Source organism: Micromys minutus (assembly GCF_963924665.1).
Source record: "Micromys minutus genome assembly, chromosome: 27".
Lineage (NCBI taxonomy): Eukaryota > Metazoa > Chordata > Mammalia > Rodentia > Muridae > Micromys > Micromys minutus.
In genome coordinates, this window is record NC_137962.1 from 26,478,319 (window position 1) to 26,498,973 (window position 20,655).

At 46.9% G+C, this 20,655-nt stretch overlaps 1 protein-coding gene across 1 annotated transcript in view; it reads left to right on the forward strand.

Annotated features, from left to right (window-relative positions):
- Window positions 1-19,628: 19,628 nt before the first annotated feature.
- Window positions 19,629-20,655, forward strand: part of PRICKLE1 (prickle planar cell polarity protein 1) — a 91,331-nt gene continuing 90,304 nt past the window's right edge. The window contains exon 1 of the mRNA XM_080939030.1: window positions 19,629-19,710. The gene's annotated coding sequence lies outside the window, so the exon portion shown is untranslated. The remainder of the gene's footprint in view (window positions 19,711-20,655) is intronic.

Sequence of the window (20,655 nt, forward strand, 5' to 3'; positions counted from 1 at the left end):
CGCTTTTTTGTCTTTGACAAGAGTCAAAGCTGTAGGAGAAACCATAGGGGACATAGCTTGGTGCCCTGTTCCGGACATGAGTTCTACACGTGTTACAGTGACGAAGGGCAGCAATCCGAATGTCCACAGGTCACTTCAGTGTGACTTGTTTGAAATAGCTACGATTTGAGAGGGAATGGAACGTCTGAAACCCAGCGAGCATCGCCTTCTGTTTTTCAGTCTCTCTACTGACTGTTCTCAGCTAGGGAGAAGGATGAACTGCTGTTTTCCTGGTCTACAGAAACGGTCAGATGAAAAACAAGACATTGTTTTTGTGTTTGTTTTTTTTTTTTTTTTCAATTTATATTTAAGTAAAAAGTGATGGGAGTATTTTTTTTATCCCAAGAAGCTAAATAACTGAGCCTTAGTCCAATGATGGGGTCATGAGACACCAAAACTGCAAACGAATTCCAAATGACACCTTGGCGGATGTGTGGAGAGTTTAAGCAATGACTAAGCAAAGGTAATGACAAGGAAAATTATATAGAAAAGTACATCTGAATCTAGCCATTGGTCACATTGGGATCAAGTCACAGCCCCCATACACTCCGAAATACTACGGTGGGAGTTCTGTCAAAATCAAGCATGTGAAAATACCATGGGAAATACACATGATCTGCTAGAGGATGCTAACTCTTAACGGAACGTCCCAAATGGTATCTGAGAGACACCTAGATCACACCGACCGGTGCCTACCGATCACAACATAGTATGAGAGGCTTCAGCTGCTCAGAGAAGCATGGAGTTCTGTGAGCTTCGAGGCAGAGGGATGGCGATGCTGACCAGGAGCCAGTGTCCCGCCCAGGGTTGTCTTACGAAGCAAAAATCAAATTAATATTTATGATGCATTTTAAGAAGCATTTTACATATATTAATTTTCATACGTGGGTACTGTCAGGATCAGTCTTCTTTCATATAGCTGAGAAAGTTAAAGAGAAAAACAACTACCATAACAAAACAGACCGCATAAGGTCAATTGATTCGGTACATGAGGAAATCAAACCCCTGCTCAGGGGCTCTGTGCCTATGAAGACCTGGGCAGTCCCTCGAGACCTGGCTTGGGGGAGGTCTGAACACACTGCCTCTGGCTGGGGTTTGGGGGCAGGGCTGGAAGTTGGGACAGTGATAAGGACTTTAAATATCAGAGTGACATTTCTGAGGCCAAACTTAGTGCAGAAGAGGAAGGCAGATTCAAGGCAAGAAATTAGCAGAGGCTAGCTCAAAAGACAGAGGCTGTGGTACACAGGACAGGGAAGGCAAGACCTTTCACTGGGACCAAGCGTTCACTTAGTTGCCACCCATCCTGTGCTGGGAAGGAGAGGAGGACAAAGAGAACCTCTAGGACAGAACGCCCCGGAAATGCCCTTCCTGAAACTGACAAAAGCAAGTGTCCCTTTAAGCCAGACATGGTGGCTCATGCCTACAGCCCCAGCTTGTTCGATCCCAAAGCAGGAGGATCTGAAGTTCAAGGCAAGGCTCCGTCCTACTTCAAGCCCGGGGCTAGCCTTGGCTAGATGAGATCATCTCAAAAAAAAAAAAAAAAAAAGTCATTTTCTCCCTTAAAATAATCTGAAGCCTGGAAATTAATCTGTGCCCAAGCTGAAAAGCAGACAGGCCACTTTCATTGGCCCACCTGATGTTCTGCTACCCCGAAGTTTTCTCGGAGCCTAAGAGACTGCCCTGCCGCACCCAGAGATCCATTTAAGGCGTGTGCCTCAGTGCAACTACTACCGTCTCTGGGCTCTCATCTATAGTGATGTACTCTGAGCACTCTAATTGAACCCTTTAGCGGTGTGCTGACTAGTTTTATGTCAACCTGACTCGGAGCCAGAGTCATTCGGAAAGAGAGAACCTCATTTGAGGAAATCCCTCCTTAAGACCCAGCTGCAGGGCATTTTATCAACTAGCGATCAAAGGAGGGGGGAGAGGGTCCAGCCCGTTGTCAGTGGTGCCATCCCTGGGCTGGTGGTTCTGGGTTCTATAAGAAAGCAGGTCAGGGAAAGCAAGCCAGTAAGCAGCCCTACTCCATGACTTGTGCATCAGCTCCAGCCTCCAGGATCCTGCTCTAATGAAGTTCTTGGACTGTTACTTGGAAGTGTAAGCAAAATAAACCCTTTCCTCTCCAAGCTGCTTTTGCTCATGGAGTTTCACCACAGCAATAGGAACCCAAATCATGACAGCCTTTGATCCCACGACCAGCCAGACTCTCTGTGAGAAGGGCTTTGTCTCTTACTGCCTTATTCTACACGTGGATGATGAGGCCCAGGACACAGTAGATGCTCAGCAAACATTCGACTGACTGCAGTGTGTTCATGCTAACCCCAGTGGGGAATTTACAAGTGCAGTCGAACGGCTGCGACTCTTTCCCCTTTAACTAGCAGGATACAGAGGTATCTGCAGAGCGGGATAAGTGGGAGGAGTCTGAACAGATCTGCTCAAGCACTGGGAGTAAATGGGGGCACTCTCTAGGAAGAATTTTTAGAGAACTGTTTGGAGACCACACATCTAACCCGACCACTTTATTTTTCAAACTGAGAAAATTGAAGCCCAGAGGGGTTACATGATTTCTCCGAACTCACTGTCCAAGAATGTTTCCCCATGAACACCACTCCATATGAATGCCATGCCTGCACATTACCTGTGAGGTACAGGTCAGAATAGAGCTTCTGCTTCTAGAAGTAAGAGTTCTGTTTGCGTTTCCCTGCCTCCAGACTCCGGAAGAATGGCGTGTCTTGCATACTACAAATTGTATCTCTTGGTGAGGATTTCCACTTCTTACTGCTCAGTTTTAATCAATAAACCTTGGCACAATGCAAGCTTTCCACGGGGGGGGCGGGGGGGGGCTCCTCATCTCTTCCTCAAGTTCAGTGCTTTCTTCCCCTCCCCGACCCCACCCACACCCCATCTCCACACCTCTTTCATTTTGACCCCAGTGTGTGTCAAAATGCCCTGCAGCCACAGGCTCTAAGTACTTAACACAGCTCTGAGTGTGGTGGTGGAGCTCCCCCACCACCAGCACCATCAGAACTAACACACACACACACACACACACACACACACACACACACACACACACACACAATCACCCAGGCCTCACTGCAGTAGGATTTTTCATGAAGTCTTAACAATCCAAGCCATTCAATGGTATTATTCTTCCTCTTCTTCCTCTTCCTCTTCCTCTTCCTTCTCCTCCTCCTCTTCTTCCTTCTCCTTCTCACCCTCTCCTTCCTCCTCTTCTCCCTTTTCTACATCCTCTTCTCCCTCCGACTCTTCCTCTTCTCCCTTCTCCTCTCTTTCTCTCTTTCCTCCTCTCCCACCTCCTCTTCTTCCTCCTCCCCCTCCTCTTTCTCTTCTCTCCCCCTCCTTTTTCTCCTCTCTCCCCTCCTTCTTCCTTTCCTTCTCCCCTCCTCTTTCTCTTCCTCCTCTTCCTCTTCTTCTCATTCTCCCCCACCTCTACCTCCTTCTCCCCTTCCTTCCCCTCCTCCCTCTTCTCTTCCTTTTCTAAGCTCTGCTGCCAGGGTGACTCATTTGACACTTCACTCTTTCCCCTGGTTCCTTCAGATGACCGAGGGGATGGGATCCTAGAAAACAAGTGCTATGTTATTATGAAAAATTCTCCACGTGAAACCTAGCCATCTGGCAAAAAGTGTAACAAGGGGAAACCAACGCAGGAAGGGAAAGCCCAGGAGACCATCACCAGTTTCAGGTAGAAAAAGAGGATGCAAACCAGGAAAGGATCTGTTTAAGCCCGTGGCCAGTTAACAAAGAACGTATGTGAAATGGAGCAGTTGAGTCTGGGGGAAGAAACCTGTATCCAGGCGGTGTGCAGAACTCTGAGAGGCCAGGTCTGGAGGGAGAAAAAAATGTCAAGGAAAACTTGCAGGAGAAAAGGTTTTTCATGTTATTCATTGAAGATTCAATTTGTGCCTCTGTCTAATAAGTATGAACTAATATGTAACTACCTTGTTCTTAAGTAAAATTGCCATGTGGAAGATGTTCCGGTTAGGACTAAGGATACAGTTCACTTGTCTCACAGGCACAAGACAAGGGCTGGAGAGATGGCTCAGAGGTTAAGAGCACTAGCTGCTCTTCCAGAGAGGTCGCTGCTTCAATACCCAGTACACATGACAGCTCACAACTGTCTGCAACTCCAGTTTCAGGGCATCTGACACATTCCCATGGACGTACATGCAAGCCAAACACCAGTGCCCATAAAAAATAAAATAAATAAATAAAAAGGAATCACATAGAATTTTTTAAAAAGCACCTTATGATAAAAGTCAATACTAGAATCATCTCCTGCTACCCTTGTGTGCCCAAGAGGTATTCTCTCCGCAGCAAACCAGTACCCAACACTGAGTAGGGGATGGAGCTGCACTTGTCTCAGATCCCTCCTCATAAAAAGCTACGCATCATCTGCAATGAAGATTTCCCCCAGTGCGTTCCAACTGAGACAGAATATTGGCACAAGGCAGAGCGGGAATGTGCTTTATGAGAAGCAGACAGGGCTGGCTCCCCCCAAAACTTGGCTCGGACAAGCAGCGAGTTACTTTGTGATAATGAAAATACAAGAATATCTGTGTTTGAAACATAATGGTGTCTGAGTAGGTCACGCCATAAGCAGCGTATAAATTATCTGTTTCGGAAGGGGGAAGGGAAATGGTGATCCCCCCCCCAGGAAAAGTCCTCCCTTCTGTCTTTGGTATGCAAAACAATGGTGATATACAGACTTCAAAACACCCAGAGTCCTATTTCAGAGATAACTGACCTCTGGCTCCCACCTCTGGGAACGGCGCTGAGTCCTGGTTTCATCTGCCCGAGAGGACCGGGCTCCGTGTGAAACTTTCATGTGTGACTCATCGTCTCTTAAAAACCGATTCTAGGGCACAGTGACAGCACCTGTGGCCACAGCAGTCAGCGGCAGCAAGAAGGCGGATCAGAAACAGAAGGTCATCCTCAGCTGCATAGCAAGTCCAAGGCTAGCCTCGGACTGCAAGAGACCTTGACTCAAAACACTCACGTAGTAGGGCTCGTGGCTTTTCCGGCTGCGGCCACGTGTTCATCATCCGTTAGTCTCAGCTCAGTACTCTTGTCTCGTGCACCATAAACTTCCCAGAAATGAAAAAGAAAAGCTCCGGTGTCCCAGCATGATGAACCGTTTGTATACATTCTTGTCTCTTCCTCTCTGCGTTTTTCCCCTGCTTTGCGGCCACATCTGGAGATACGGAGCTGGGAGCTGTCTTTCCATTAAAAGCCGCTGACTTGCTCTGGTCACACAGAGGGGAGGATGGACGCCTTTATCACAAAACCCCAGTGCAGGAAGAGAGGACTAGAATGGAAACAGAGAGGGCGAGGGTCTGCCCACGTTCATTACAGCTCATCCACTTCCTTCTTAGCATGGTGCCACTTTGTCCATACATGAGTATAAGAAGGCTGCCCAGGGCTCCCAAGTTCAAATACTATGTTTTTTAAAGAGATACAGACTCCCCCTTCCAAACCCAAGGAGAGAAATCTAATGGGCCCAGATGCACATCCGTAACGTACAGGGCTTATAGGGTCCCGTTCCTTCTGAGCTGCTGGGAGCCAATCATGATGAGCAAAGCATTCTGGGTGATGAGCGGCTGCTGACCCACTGGGAAGACAGGGTAATAGTGACTCCCCTGTGTCTGAACCAGAAACTCTAAGTGGGAGTAGATGGGATTATGAGCAAAGTGCCGTGTGTGTGTGTGTGTGTGTGTGTGTGTGTATGAGAGAGAGAGATTGAGAACAACATGGATATGTAAAGGTGACTATGAATGTCAGGTAGGGATCTAAAAAGAGAAGGACTCTGAACAAGAAAAGAATAGTAATGGAAAACATCTGACACAAAAGCAGAAAAAGTATTATATGGAGGAGAAAGGGGACCAACCAAGGTGGGAGGGGAACGAGGAGAAAAACATGGGAGATAAAAATACTTAAAGACTAATAAACTCTTTAATTTATGATAGTAATAAATAACAAAAAAATTTTAAGGCATTTGTGAGAGACAAAGCCTAAATAATTGAAAATGCAGAATCCAGGCCCGATTTAAAGAAAAAGAAAAGAAAAAAGAAAAAGGAAAGCAGCACACAGCGGGCTTGGGAACCGCTCTTTCTACCTGTTTTGGAAGCTGACCCTGCTGGATTACAGCTCTTAAAGTAAGGCCCCTTAAGCTCTTGCTCTCTGATCGTTTTCTTTACAAACTTTCTGGGGGGTTGGGTTGGGCAGTGGGAAGAGGAGACTTGGCTGACCCGGGCTACAGGAAAGCCTGTGTCATCGGCGGAATCGGCATCACGGCATCAAGGCAATCTGCTTCTTTGGCTGCCGTTCCTTCTGCCTAAAGCTAGGAACGGTTTAAAACCAGGCTCTCGAGGGGGAAAGACAGATCCCTCTCCTTAACATCCCCCAGACTCGGAGTCCAGCGCCCTGGGTGTTGTAAAGTTCCTGTGTGTCTGTAACATATCACCACAGCTACCGTGTCTCCTAAATATAAACGGTATGTTGAGAAAATGAAGCGTCGTTGCAGAAGTGAACCCAGCGTGATGAACCGCTCGAAGCAGGAAGCCCGTGTTAGCAGGGCTGGGAGAGCGTCCCAGGCTTGGGCCCAAGGGCCAGAGCTCAGCTGGAAAGCAGTGAAACCAGAATAGAACGCTGTTTGGAAGAATGAGAGGCCTCGGGGTGTCTCTAGGCACCACCATAAAGGCTCTGGGCATGCATTTCACATACATGAAACATAGTTCCATCCTAGAATATTCATGTCTAAAATTAGAGCCCCAAACAAAAAGTCGGCAGCCAGCAAGCAACGTTTGGATTTAGCTCTGAACAAGTTTGCCAGGTCTCCCACGTAAACCACAGCCCACTCCCGGGACTCTGGAACACGGATGTGTCACTTTCTCCCCATCTGTCCCAGAACACTCGTCCTCTATGAAAACAGGGCAACAGCAACACAATTCCACCCTCTCTTCTCTGCCTCCAGCCTCCACTTACATGCAACCGGAGAGCAGAGAGGGGGATTGTGGGAACGGGTTAAGCAGGAGCTCACTGTACGCACGATGTGCCGGTGTTCCTGACTTCAGCACCAGAGCAGATCCTACAAATGACAAGCTAGGTCATTCGGTAATGCAAAACACACATTTGCTGTGTCCATTCCCTGTGGAGGAAGATGTGCTTCATGAATTGACTGGAATTTTTGCCAAAGAATTTTCCAAAGACCATTTATCTCCAAACCTTTGAGCTCTTAGCGGTTGTCCTTGGTAGAGTTTATGGCCATGAAATTTAAGAGCGCTCCTTAAGAGTCAACCAGTCATCCTTCCTTTCTTCCATCAGTCTCGCATTAATTTATCAATACTTTGGGGGTTCATTCAGGTCCCCAGAACTGTAGAGGGAGAAGTAACTTCTAAGATTCACAATCCCAAGTCTTACACAATGGCATAACTTAAGATTGTATTATATACCTATCAGTGAATACATTACGTGGTTGGCTTTAATCTTAAAAAAAAAAAAGCGAAATTGCTTTCAGTTAAAAACAAGAGATTTGAAGTTACCTAGATAATTCCATTCACAATATTTACAGCATGAGTGGAAAAAAAATGCAATTTTGTGATAGTCTGATAACTCAAGCCTCTTACATAAGTCAATGACCAAACTTGTTTACTCAGAGGAAGTCTTCCGAGGACCTGTATCAGTGGGAAGCCATGGAGCCAGTGTGACCCTTTCCTGTGGAGCCCTCAGTACGGCAGGAAAGATGGATGATAAGTGTGATTGGATATGGTATTAAAGGTTATGATGTCCTCGGAGGGAAAGGCTGGCAGTGATTCCGGGGTGGGGGGCTGGGCACTCCTCTTGGAGAGGAGTACTGTGCTGACATTCCCAAGTTCAATCCCTGGAACCTAAGTAGAGAGTTAGATGGAGGGTCCTGTAATTCCAGCACCCCCATGGTGAGATGGGAGATGGAGATAGAATTAATCATAAGCTTCTGGCCCAGGCTTCCTAGAAACAGAGAGGCATTGCCTCAAGAAGACAAAAATCAACTCCTGGAAACTGCCTTCTGACCTCCACAAGTGCATGCATGCATACACGCATGCGTGTACACGCACACAGGGTGGGGGAGGGAGGAGGAGGGAGGGAGGGAGGAAGAGTAATGTAAAAACATTTGAGCTCTTGCAGAGAAGAATCCGCAGCTTTTTCTGGGGATCAGATTTCGATTATCAGCTCTCTACAATGAAAGCTCCAGGGAGAATTCAAGGCTTCTGGCCTCCAGGGGAACCTTCAGTCATTATCGAGGCACACACACACACACACACACACACACACACACACACGTAAGTAAATAAATAACTTTTCTTAAAGAAGAAAAGTTCAACGGGAAGGGTTATCAACACACTTTAAGAGTGGCCTATTCTCTCTCATTTACCTATGTGATAATTATTTTTCTTGTGAAATAATACTTGTATAGCAAAGCTCTCAGCCACACACCACAGTCATTTCTACCACTTTTTGCCTTCTCGGCCGGCTGCTGAAGACCCCAGTGCCCAGCTTCCATTCAGAACCTTAGGCACATCTCAACAGAGTCACAAAAGGGAAGAGAAAATGTGTGCTTCCCCAGCAGCCAAGAGAGCATTTGGCTCCTTGCTATCTAAACCATAAAAGATGCCATTCTACTCAGGGAACAGAGACAACAAGAAGGAACACTTAGACGGGATGCTTGAGCTTAAGGGCTGCCCTGTCGCAGTGAGGACATTTGAGCCCATTTCATTTGAACTTAACTGGGAATCCCATCAGCGTTCTGCATGACTCTGGCCACAAACTGCCCTACACCGGCTTAGTAAGCACATAACAGCGAGTAAGCGTTTCTCCATTACACCAAAGATGCTTCACCTTAGAGAAACCTTCCCTTCTGGTGTGGGAAAAGAAGGCCCAGGGAGACCAATTTGTTCACAGGTGATTAGCTATGTGGCTGAAAGGAGAGTGAATCAGGGAACCAGACCACTGTGCATTAGAGATCAATTCTGCATGAAGTCAGTTTCTGGCACAGAACCCCACCCTTCTTTTCTGCCTGGCAGCTCCCACGACTCCATCAGCAAGAACACACAGGCAGATGAGCAAGGAGGAAGTCTCCCTGCACTTCTGAGAAAGGACAATGGGGTCACCAGTGCATAGTGCAGAACAGAAAGGCATGAGTGGGATACCTGTGCCTCAGACTTAAGAGACCTGAACTTCGATGTTCCCCAAAAGGCCAAAGACGGTAGAACCGGGAATAAGGGACCTTGTCAGATTTGTCTCTGCTGTTGCAACTCCAGACATGGGCCGTTGTTGTATAATCTCCGGAATACTCCTTAAGAGGTATATTAACGTGGAGGACTCCAGGGAAGCCTGGGTCTCTTTCGCCTCCCTCATTAACAAGACTTTTTTTTTTTTTTTTTTTTGGTAGAAATATGCATGTGCCATTAACTGGATGGACCCAAAGACTATTAAAAATAATAACAGGCCGAGGGCAGGAGGTTCAGAGTTAGAGCCTACAAAGTTCGAATTTAATCTCTAGCATCAGAAGGAAAGAAAGGAAGGAAAGAAGGAAGGAGGGAGGGAGGGAAGGAAGGAAGGAAACAGCCTACTAAATTTAATGTCTCTCATTCATTCAAGATTTACTGGGGGCAGGGTCTTGATCTGTTGCCTTCCCTGAAGAGTAGGCTAATTCTCAGTTTAATTGCTCAACATTGCCTTTCGGTTCCGCTAGATGAAATTTTTAATTTTTCTGGCAATTATCGATCCAATGTCAGTTCTTCATGATGATTTATGGCCAGATTGCATGTTGTACATTGATCCAAGCTCTTAATACATCTATACTGTCTTTCTGCTAGGCTGAGCCTCACAGCCAAAGGGACGGACTGCCTGCCTCTGCCACAGCATTGCTTTTAACAATACATATGAAAGTCAACCACAGCCTCCTTTTGGTTTTGACTCGTACCTGAACCAAGGTGCCAAGTTTGGCCAAGGAAACAGAAGGTCCTTCCCCTATGATGATATGACAGGTTACATCTTCCAGGAGTGGCTTCTCAAAGCAGTTGGACCTGTTGACCAATTACTGCCTACAACAACAGCAACATAGTCATTTTGTCCCAGCTTAGCTCTATCCCGTGTGGTACACGTTTGAAATACACAGGGGTGGCGCTATAGGAAGCCTTGAGCGAATGTATACTGTTTAACATGGGCACAGCTATGTCAGGGACTCCATAACCTCAGATCCATGGAGGAAAGCCAAAGCCTTTCCCCCAAAGGAGAGGCTCACAACAAGGCCAAAGCTTTTCTCAGGAGCGGAGATGTTGACAGCATGTGCCAACAATGTCTGCCATATCTCCCTCCTGCAGATATTTACAGCCTGGATATTTACCCTGCTCCCCTACAGAGACGATCCCTATACCAAGATTAGCTGAGTATGCTTCCTTGACCCAGCTGTATACCGTGAACCCTATGTACATATATTACACCTATATGTAATAATGCCCCCTTCTAGCTCAACTGTATGCTATAACCCTGCCTCGCTGTTCAAATCTATAGAATAAGTATGCTGAGTATCTATAGTGCTGGAGTTTCTCCATCAGAGACCCCAGCTGACCTGACCCCAGATTTTCCTTTTGTCTGTGTGTCTGTGCATCTGTGTGTTTCTTATTTCTTCACCTCGCTGGTCAGGTCCCTCCCTGGAGCGATGGTTCAACACTAACAAATGTTCCCCGTTCAGTAACACCTGACCTCGTTCTGAGCCCAAATAAATGATCTTGGAAGACAAATCAGATGGCAGTCTTATTCAAAAGCGAACAGGATTTAGAGGTTAAATTGAGATTCCTATTGAGCAAAAAGTAAATGAGGATTTGAGGGATTTCTTCTTGAAAAAACTTGGGCTGGAGTCTGTTTTGCACTTAGTAAATTTGGAGAATTAAGCTGAGTGTTTCCTTAAATTCTTAAATAGACGAAGCACTCGGAAATTATAAAATCTACATTACTCACAGATATTCCTGAGTTGGCTATCCATTGTTTTAATCAACCACCGCTGTGTAGGCATCACTTGAAAAACCTCTTAGGACCCTAAGAGTCTGCCCTTTTAAGTTTAGAGTCTTTAGCAATGCACCCTAATCGTTGAAAGATTTGAACCTGTCATTTTTCTTGCCTTATCTTGCCAGCTACAAAGTGTGGTTCTAAGGGGGAAAGACAGAGGCCAGGGGAAGAAGAGATGCTTCCATGATATGATGTATTTCACCTATAGAAACGTACCCGTGATGTCAATTGAGAAGACTGAGTCTGTAACCAATCCCTTCCCAGGTTGAAGTGGGAATTACTGGATTATATGGCTTTGTCCTTTTACAATCTTTATGATCTCCTTACTACTGCCTTGTATTCTCACTGGAATTCACCTAGATCTAAATATGTGAATGTATGCACATGCAAACACATGCTACCTCCAGCACACAAGGTCAAATATCCATTCTTTGTGCAGAAAGTTTTCTGGGAAATTTCCCATTGTTATCCCACATGACTTTCGTCTGGACCCGGAACCCAGGTCTCCATCATTTTCTGTTGTTTGCTCTTTCTGTTCAACTTGAAGAGGCGCACAAGTCAGCCAGCTGTGTTGTTTTACTCCAAAAGCACAATCAGAAAACTCCTCGTACAAACCTAAGGACTGCAACCCAGAAGGTGTTGTCATGACCTAATTTCCATCTTATTGGCAGACAAGGTGAGTGGTACTATTGCTCTGAGTAAGCCGTCATTTGCATAGTCTGTTTCTGCTTGGCCAGTGTCTTCCTCCTCATCATCACGGAAGATAAGATGTATGAACCCTTTGGTCCACCATCTTGAGATGGACCTTCCTTGTTCCCTCCCACGCTAAACCACTTCTGGGTTCCAAGGCATCCCTCCTGTTGTCTCCCCTCCATCACAGCCCTCTTCCACCAAATCCCCTCCCTCAAAAAGGCTGTCTTACTCCTCAAAATCCTTCGTTAACCCTTTCTTTGCTGGCCCCATTAATATTGTGCAACTGTCTATCATTTCAAGGGAAAAAAGTTATACCTACCTCTCTAGTAAAACTTGGAGCTCACCCAGACATAGAAAAAGATACCAGGACTCCTACACACTTCAGAGGTGGAGGAAGAGGGTCAGGTCTTCAGGGTCATCCTTGGCTACACAGAGAGTTCAAGGCTAACCCAGGCTACCCTGGACTCTGTTGCAAAATAAAAACACAGACACAAACTGCGATTCTGTGTGAGAATATAATTTATCATATGAGATTGCACACGGAATAAATACAAGAGCAACAATTTGATATTTATTGAATTCAAGTTATCTGGAGATAAAACGTGAAGCTATGAGATGTCTCTGACATCTAAGGAGTTTTCTGTGCCCTTTAAGAGCTAAGATGCTAATCAGAACCTAAAAGCACCTTGGAAAGTACATAAAACATTATGAACAGATATTCGTGGGCCAGGTGAGGGGTCCAGATGGTAAAACGCAGACACTTCATGGAGGATGGCAAACAAAACTCCCTCTGAACAAGGAGAGAACACATCACTAAGGGGCAGTAATACCACCGGCCTCCCCATCCACATCACACTCATAAATCAGCGAAGAAAATCACCTGCGGTTTTCTGCTTGGATGTTGTAAACCAACGTGTGCCTTTAATTTAAAACACGAGAAGAAAACTCAGTGTTTGTTCAGCTATTAACCCCTAAGGCTCTAATAAAAACAATGGTAATAAGATAATTGGACAAGTGTCATTTTACTTCATTGATGGGCAACTGCACTATGGGATATTCAATCATTTATATCTGTGTCAACAACTCTGCTCCACTGGCAAACACTCTCTGACAGTCACACACACACACACACACACACACACACACACACACACACACCTCAACTGTCAGGCTAACTTCAGCACCTTCCATTCTAGTCCTTTCTTTGGCTGTATTCTGAAAAGCACCCCCTTTGCTTCACCACCACCCCCCAGCCCTCATCACCCCCACATCTCTCCCGACTCCTGAATCAATGAGCAAAGACATAAGCATACCACCGTACCCCCATTTCTTTCTGCCCAGCCAGCAGGATCGCCTACCAATTTACTCCCATTTGACAAGTTAGGAAGAGACCAGGCCCTGTAACTGCCAATGGACAAATTCCACTTTCTGATGAGACAAGCTGTCATGCAACTTGCAAAGGCAGGAGACCAGCTGGCAGGCAGAGTCTGGTCCGCCATTTCCCCAGCCTAAGCCATTCACTTAAAGAAAATATATTGCTCTGAATCACTTTTAGTGTCTTTGAGGACTTTTTTTCTTTTCTTCCTCATATTGGATTATTCTGCTTTTAGGCAAAATAGGATTATTATTTTTTATTTTTTTGGAGAGAAAAGACTGGGTTTCTACAGAAAGGATTGTGTTGAGAGGTATGACATGAGGACTTCCTTTCCCTTTAAGCTTCGTTACTTTGCCACATAGAAGGTAAATTAAAAGAGAAAGTCACTGCCAGAGAACAAATGCTATGAATTAAATATCACCCTTTGATTACTATTTCCAATCTCCATTTGACTTTCAAGCTAATAGAGTTGGTAAACTGATTTCCTCCATGTGTGTTGCTCAACTGCATCGTGAGTGACAGATCATTCTGCTCCTGACACACGGGGTCACACGGCTAGCACCTCAACATGAAAGGGTAATCCCCGGACCCTCATTGCCTCTCACCTGTGAGGAAACCACATCCTGCCTGGATAAGGCTGACTTGGGAACCAGTTCCCAGGTTCTTACCAGCCCCTCGCTACCACTGCCTTATCTGAATTCTCCCTCACAGTTGTTTTGCAAAACCCAGAAGTGAAGACTCCCAAACCCACAATGTCCTCTTTTAGGTAAATCTTGGGGGAAGGAGTAGCAGAGAAAAGCTGACAGTCCCCACTTAAAAGCTGTTCCTTTTTATACTCCCAGCCCACAATAGTATTGAGAACGTAATAATCTTTTTTTTTCCTTACACTTTAAATTTTAGTGCCCCAAAAATCCTGTGATCGGCTGGAAGTTGGTGTAGGAAGAAGAAATAGGGTTTACCTGACCAGAAGTCTGGGGGCCTTAGACCCAAGTTACACAACAGCACTTGGAGCAGGAGGGGGTGGGGCTGGGGGTGCCAAACATTACAAGATATGGAAGGTATTTGTGGCATAGCACGTGCTACCTAGAAAGTATCTACAGGCCTGGGACCCAGTGTAGCCGAAGCGGCAAGAATCTGTAGCAGGAATTGTTGTGGTTTGTTTTCCTTGTTTTGTTTTCCTTTTTATTTATTTTTTCCTAGAAGGGCAAACACACAAGCTAACCTTTCTGAGATCAAGAAAAGATTTAATTTTCCGTCCTTCTCTCAGCGAGCCCTCTCCACATTCCAGAGCTTTCCTTAGGTGAAAAAGACAAAAAGTAGCACCTTTAGCCCAGGGTTATCTCCAGCAAGGATACTTGAAGCCACCATGTCACTCTCTGAAGTATTCAGTCCTTACCAGTGTGAGCCCGGAAGTCTTGTGTGCCTGGATTGGACAGAGAAAACATGGGGCCCGACAGATAGGACTGGAATAGCTCTACACAAAGGGGACATTCACTTTTCTCATTTCTTGCGTTCTCAAAGCTGCAGGCATGTGAGGCCGAGTCCTCTTGGAGTGTGAAGACCAGAATCAGGAAACAGAATGAATATACTGGATGCAGTGGGTACATTCTTTCAAAACCAACACTCTAGGGCAAAGATCGGTGGGTCTCTGAGTTTGAGGCAAACATGGTCTACATTCTGAATGCCATGACAGATTGGGCTTATGCGGAGAGAGCTTGTCTCAAAATGATAACGAAGAAATAATAGTAATAAACCAAACACCAATAAGTTCTTCAGTCTCAGCATCTCAATTTTGGTAGTAAAAAGCTAGGATTTGGGGCTACGGAGACAGGGTCATCAGTCAAGCACTTACTAAGCAAGCAAACGCATGAGTAGACTACCAAGAAGTGGGCGTTTAAACCAAGGTTTTAAGGACCGAATGAACTTGATAATAAAGAAGGCAACGATAAGTGGGTAACTTTCTAGGCACTATCAGAGCACAGGGGTCTCAAATAGTGTGATGCTTTTGTAAACAGTTTGGTATGCTTGGTGCAAACACCGGTAAGAGCAGAAGTGTGCGAATATCAGAGCCTTCTCCTTACTCTGAGGACAGTGGACTTTGTCCCAAAAAGCACAGGAAGTCTACTGTGGACTGGCAACACAGGAGCTTGTCTTCCAAGCTGGCTGCTCACTCTATGTCAGACTGAGTGGAGATGTGGGGTAAGAGGCACAGGGAACAAGATCTAAACAAAAGGTAGAAACCAATCAAACCCGGATATCAAGTCGAGCTTGTCAGCACTCCTGGGTTCTTGCTTACGTTTCCATTTTGTCTGAACTGCTGTGAATTCTTCACCTTGAGTGAGCTAAGAGCATTCATTAGCATGAGTCACTGGGTACCACATTTGGTGACTGGCACCCGCCAGAGGAAGCATCGGATGTGGGCTAGCTGAAACAACACAAAGACATTGCCTCACAGGTGAGGAATGGAGAAGTGGAGATCAAGTGAGGGCTGGAGTTTATTTCTTTGGAGAGCTGTCCCTCACTCAGCGGCTCCAGATAATCCATTCCTCTCTGCTCGGTGCGTTGGCTTGTAAATTATCGCCCCCATCCCCTCGTTCACGGCTGTGGCATCCTCCCTGAACACAGGTCTGTCTCCAAATTTATGGGGGGGGGGGCAAGAGAATTAGAAGTTGGCGGTCTTCCTCAGTGACAGAGCAAATTCAAGGATAGCTTGGGCTATGTACGGCCCTAATCTCAAAGAAAGAAAGAAAGAAAGAAAGAAAGAAAGAAAGAAAGAAAGAAAGAAAGAAAGAAAGAAAGAAAAGAAAAGAAAAGATAAACTCAATTCCATAGGATTAGGCCTTGACTTTGGTTTCCTTTGATTATGTCTATAAAAACCAGTTTCGGAATAAGGTTACATTCCGAGGAACTGCAGATAATTTGGAGCTATAGCTCAATACACGTGGGTATAACCTCTATAAATGTTAGCATCGTTGCTTTAAAGTGATTCTGAATTGATTTGCATATGCAAGGTACAATATCCTACTCATGTGACAAGACAAAGGAGAGAGAGCCCTATCAATAAGAGGCCCAGAACAGCCAGGTAGTTCACAATAAAGACTACATTTGGCCATTAAACTTTATTTCCGAAGACATGTTTTTATTATTTATTTATTTATTTGTGTGCGTTTCTACATCTACATGGGGTGAATATTTTGTATGTATGGGTGCCCATGAAGGTCAGAAGAGGGCAGACACGGGATCTCCTACAGTTGGAGAGAGAGGCAATTGTTGAGTCACCTGGTGTTGGTACTGAGCATCAAACTCGGGTCCTCTGAAAGAGCAATTAATGCTCGTGACTGAAGAGCCATCTCTACAGTCCTAATACACTAAACTTCTAAATGGCCTCCTACTTTTCTTATACCAGGCATGGTGGCGTGTGCCTGTTCCCATAGCGACTCAGGAGGCTGAGAGATGCTCTCAAGTTCTTCAAAGCCAGCCTGTGCAACCTTGTAAGAGGCTGACAGAAAAGTCTTGCTCAGTGGTACAGCCCTTGCTTAGAATGCGCGAGGCCCTATACAGGAGGGGTGTTCTTTTCCCTAATTTGTGGGGTTTTTACATGGAGGCAGAAGTAATGGAAGGTGGATTAGAAAAGATGTGATCTAGAGACGTCATCCATAAAATTTTCAGGCTAATAGCCCAGGAACTCAATAGTTCTCTGACTTGGGTTATCATCCTCTTTACCAAGGAGGAACTGAGGGTGAGCAATGTTACTGACACCCCTTTAGGCTCCATTCAGTAAATGATGGGGCTTGGGATGTAAAATCAGCTTACTCTAATCTCAGACCATCCCTTGAACTGGCCGAGTAATTTCTTGAGCATCTTGGTTTGAAAAGCAAGTGCTCTTGCTACAAAGATGTTTGTTTCTCGAGCATTGTTTCTAGTGCAGAGGTTGCCCCTGCTTGAGAGGATAAAGCGTATTGTGTTTGCACTACATCTAATAGACGCTCAGCATTGAAAAAGAAGTTTTTGTGATATAACCGTAAGCCCTCTGCTGCCATACCATGTCATACTAATACCTTCTGCATTTACAAGGGAGGTCCAAGGGCAGGTTGTGCACTATACCCTTTCCTCTCGTTTCTCCCACCCAAATCCGCCGCAGAAGGGACAAGACTATTGGAAATAGCGAAGACCCCATCCATCCTCCAGCCCGTCCTCCTCTGATTCAGCCACGACATCGTTCCATTCTTAATTCTTGAAAACCCAATTGACTTCAAAGCTCTAAGGAGAAAAATAACAGAAACCCGAGATGTTAATAAAGACAGTAGATTTGCCCTTTAAAAAATACTCATTTTTCCACTGTGTCTAGACATGAAGTGAGTCATTTCTTGCGGGTTTTCTTGGGCAGAAAGGTTAGTTAGTAGCTCCATGCTTGTAGCTTGAAAGAAGTATTTGTTATTCTACCACTGAGCCACATACTTAGTGATATTTTATCATGTTATTTCTTCCACAAATATTTCCTAAGAGCCTGCTAGGAGAATGCTAATTTTAAAAAAGTCTTTATTTCTTCTAGACAAATTGTAGACTGTTGTGCTATCCTTACGTTGGTATGAAACTCAGGACTGCCCGTCAATTTTTAGTTCACATCACTAAAATCTAGTGTTCCTAGTTTAAAACTGTCACTGCTGTCACTTGCTGCATGTTCCTATTTAAGTCCTCCCAGGTTGTGTGTATGGGCTTCCTGAAGATTCAAGGAGGGACTTTGACATTGTCAGCTATGTTGGCAACTGATATTTTTCTTGCTTTGCAAACACAAATTTTTTAGTTTTGTCATCATTAGCCTGAAATGTTAAAATATCTTTTTTTTTAATCACTGGCCTGTTTTTTAAAATTGCTTTAGCCCTTTACAGGTATAAGATATATCCAAATCATTAAAAATAGACACACATAACACACACACACACACACACACACACACACACACACACACACACAAGAAGTATTTGTATGAACAAGATGAAGAGACACACAACTTTAAAGGCCGCGTCCAAGGAAATGCTGAGGAGTGAGAAGGCTTGGGTCACAGGGAGAGGGTTTCAATCGCAGCATCCAGGATGCTAACAGACCAAGGAATTCTGAACCCCATTAAGAGATGAGGAAAACCCTGTTCGTTTGTCTTTAGCTATTATCGCTTTACATCTTCGTGGTCATTGGCTCCATTTTTAGCAAGGCTCCCTTTGCTTTGCCACCAAAGAAATGGAACAGGCTTGTTACCAGAGAAAGTCTTAAAATGGTCGGTCAGCTTTGGTTATCCTCAAAGAGATATAAATCCGTCAGTCAGGGCCATCCTCCCTACTCGCAACACTGGAAGCCTTCTCTTCCCGGAGGATGCTACTTTCAGCATCTTAGAAGGCATGGGGAGGTCCACAAAGGTCCAGCTTTGTAGGCAGCACCTGTCAGGTTGGCATTACCAGCAGCAGTGGGCTCTGCCCTCTGAGATCTGGGATCATAGTGCCCATAGTGTGATTCCATAGATCCGGGAGTAGAGAAGATAAGGGGTTCTGAGGTTTAAAGGGCCACAAATGTCAGGGCTGAACTTTCAAACAGGCAGAGCCCCTGTTGAACGTGGGCGACTAAGCCTGACAGCCCAGCCCAGCCCTGGGAACCGGGCACAGTGAAAACACGGAGAGTGGCTTGGTCAATGAAAAATTATCTTCATGGTGGAAGAAGGCTTTGGAGCCTGCATCCAGTGTGCCCTGCTAACTGAGTCCTGGCCCCCATCCACTGCGGTCCCCGAGGGTCCTCGGCTTGTAGCACTTGGGCATTTTTCTTGAGACAATCAGTGTGGCCTTCCTGATCTGAAATCTCACCCAATTGGCTCTTGGCTTTGGAGCATTACACAAGATAGGATCGAGTCCAGGTGGGTTTACAGGGGCGAGAGCTCCGGAAGGAATCAAGAGTTTAATTAACTAGTGCCCTCTGTACACGCCCCCAGAGGAAAGGGACCCCTAATAGGGACCCCGTCAAACTGTTTGATCAGAGGAAATTGGGTTCGCCTTTTCCTCCCCTTCACCCTTCCTATCTCGCCATCAGTCCATCTGGATTATTGGCTGAACCTGGCAACCGCATTATAAAAAGGGGGGCACCGAATCGAGGGCGGGGCGGGGCGGAGACTCGCGGGCCCGCAGCCGGGCCGGTGCTGCCTCGCGGGAGGGATCGCGGCCCCGGCACTGTGCGCGTGGGCGCGCAGAGCCGCCTGGATCCCCGGCGTCCGCGCTCCGGGATTTCGCTGGCGCCCGCGCGGCGGCCGGGGGCGGGTGCTCTGCAGCGGCCGGGACTGGAGCGCGCACTCCGCCTGCAGCCGAGCAGCGGCCGGGGAGCCGCCACCACCATGCCAGCCCCGCGCAGCCAGCGCTGACCTGGACCGCGCGGCCGCCGCGCTACGGGCCGGGCTGCGGACGCTCCCGGGGCTGCGCACGCGGGAGCGCGCCTGACGCGGAGGACCGCAGCTTTCAGCGCCGCCGCCGAGGACCGCGCGGCCGCCGCTCGCGCGTGGGGTGAGTGGCGAGGGGCGCCGCGGCTCGGGCCGCGTTGTCACGGCGCGGGGTGGGACGGCGGGCGGTTTGGGAGCGCGGGGACCGCACGGGGAAGGGCTGCTGGGCTGTGGCTGCGCAGAGGCTGGGCGGACGGCCCCCTCGTGCTGCGTGGCAGCCAGGTCGTGCCTGCTTCCCTCCCCTGCGCCGAGGCCAGCTGCATGGCCCCGAGCCCGGCCACGCGAGATCGGGGAGGCGAGGGTGAGTGGCTGAGGATCGCCTGTCACCTACTGGCGTCGGCGGGGAGGCTCGGCCCCTAGCGCTCTCAAGTAGGGCCGCCTGCCCTGGCGAGGCAGCCGCAGCCTGCCCTCGGTGGAGACCCCTGCTCTGCACGCAGCTCGCCCGTGGGAGAGAAGGGGAGCCGCGGCGTTCTCCCTTCTGGCAAGAAAAAAAAAAAAGTTGAAGAAACTAGGTCTGTTAATAATTAGCAGGAGCGGGACTCGGGATGCAGCAGAAAGCTGTTGAGTTTTCATTGCCCTCTAAGAAAAACAAACGGCATCGCCAACGACTATTGGCAGGGCCGTGTTATTTTTGGGACTTTGGGAAAATTGTCCACAGATTGCGTTCGGGAGACTGAAGACGGGGGTGGGGGGGGTGTACCCGGGAGGTCGCGGGACGGGCTGGCACCGCTTTGAGTTCCAGCCCGCCCCTGGAAGACTCAGATTCTTAAGCCTGACGCACTTGGTTCCTGCCTTTAAAACGTGTCAGAGGCAGAACTGCAGCCAGGATCAAGGAGAGGAATGAACGAACGCACTAGGAACCGGCCTAAAAGGAGCATATGTAAAAATCGCTGGCGGAATCCCCCCCCCCCAAAGAAAGCTGCATTTGTGGCTTTTAGGGGTAGGTTTTATGAATGACAAATTATACTTGATGAAATTGTATCTCCTATCTGTCCGTGAACGGTTCTGT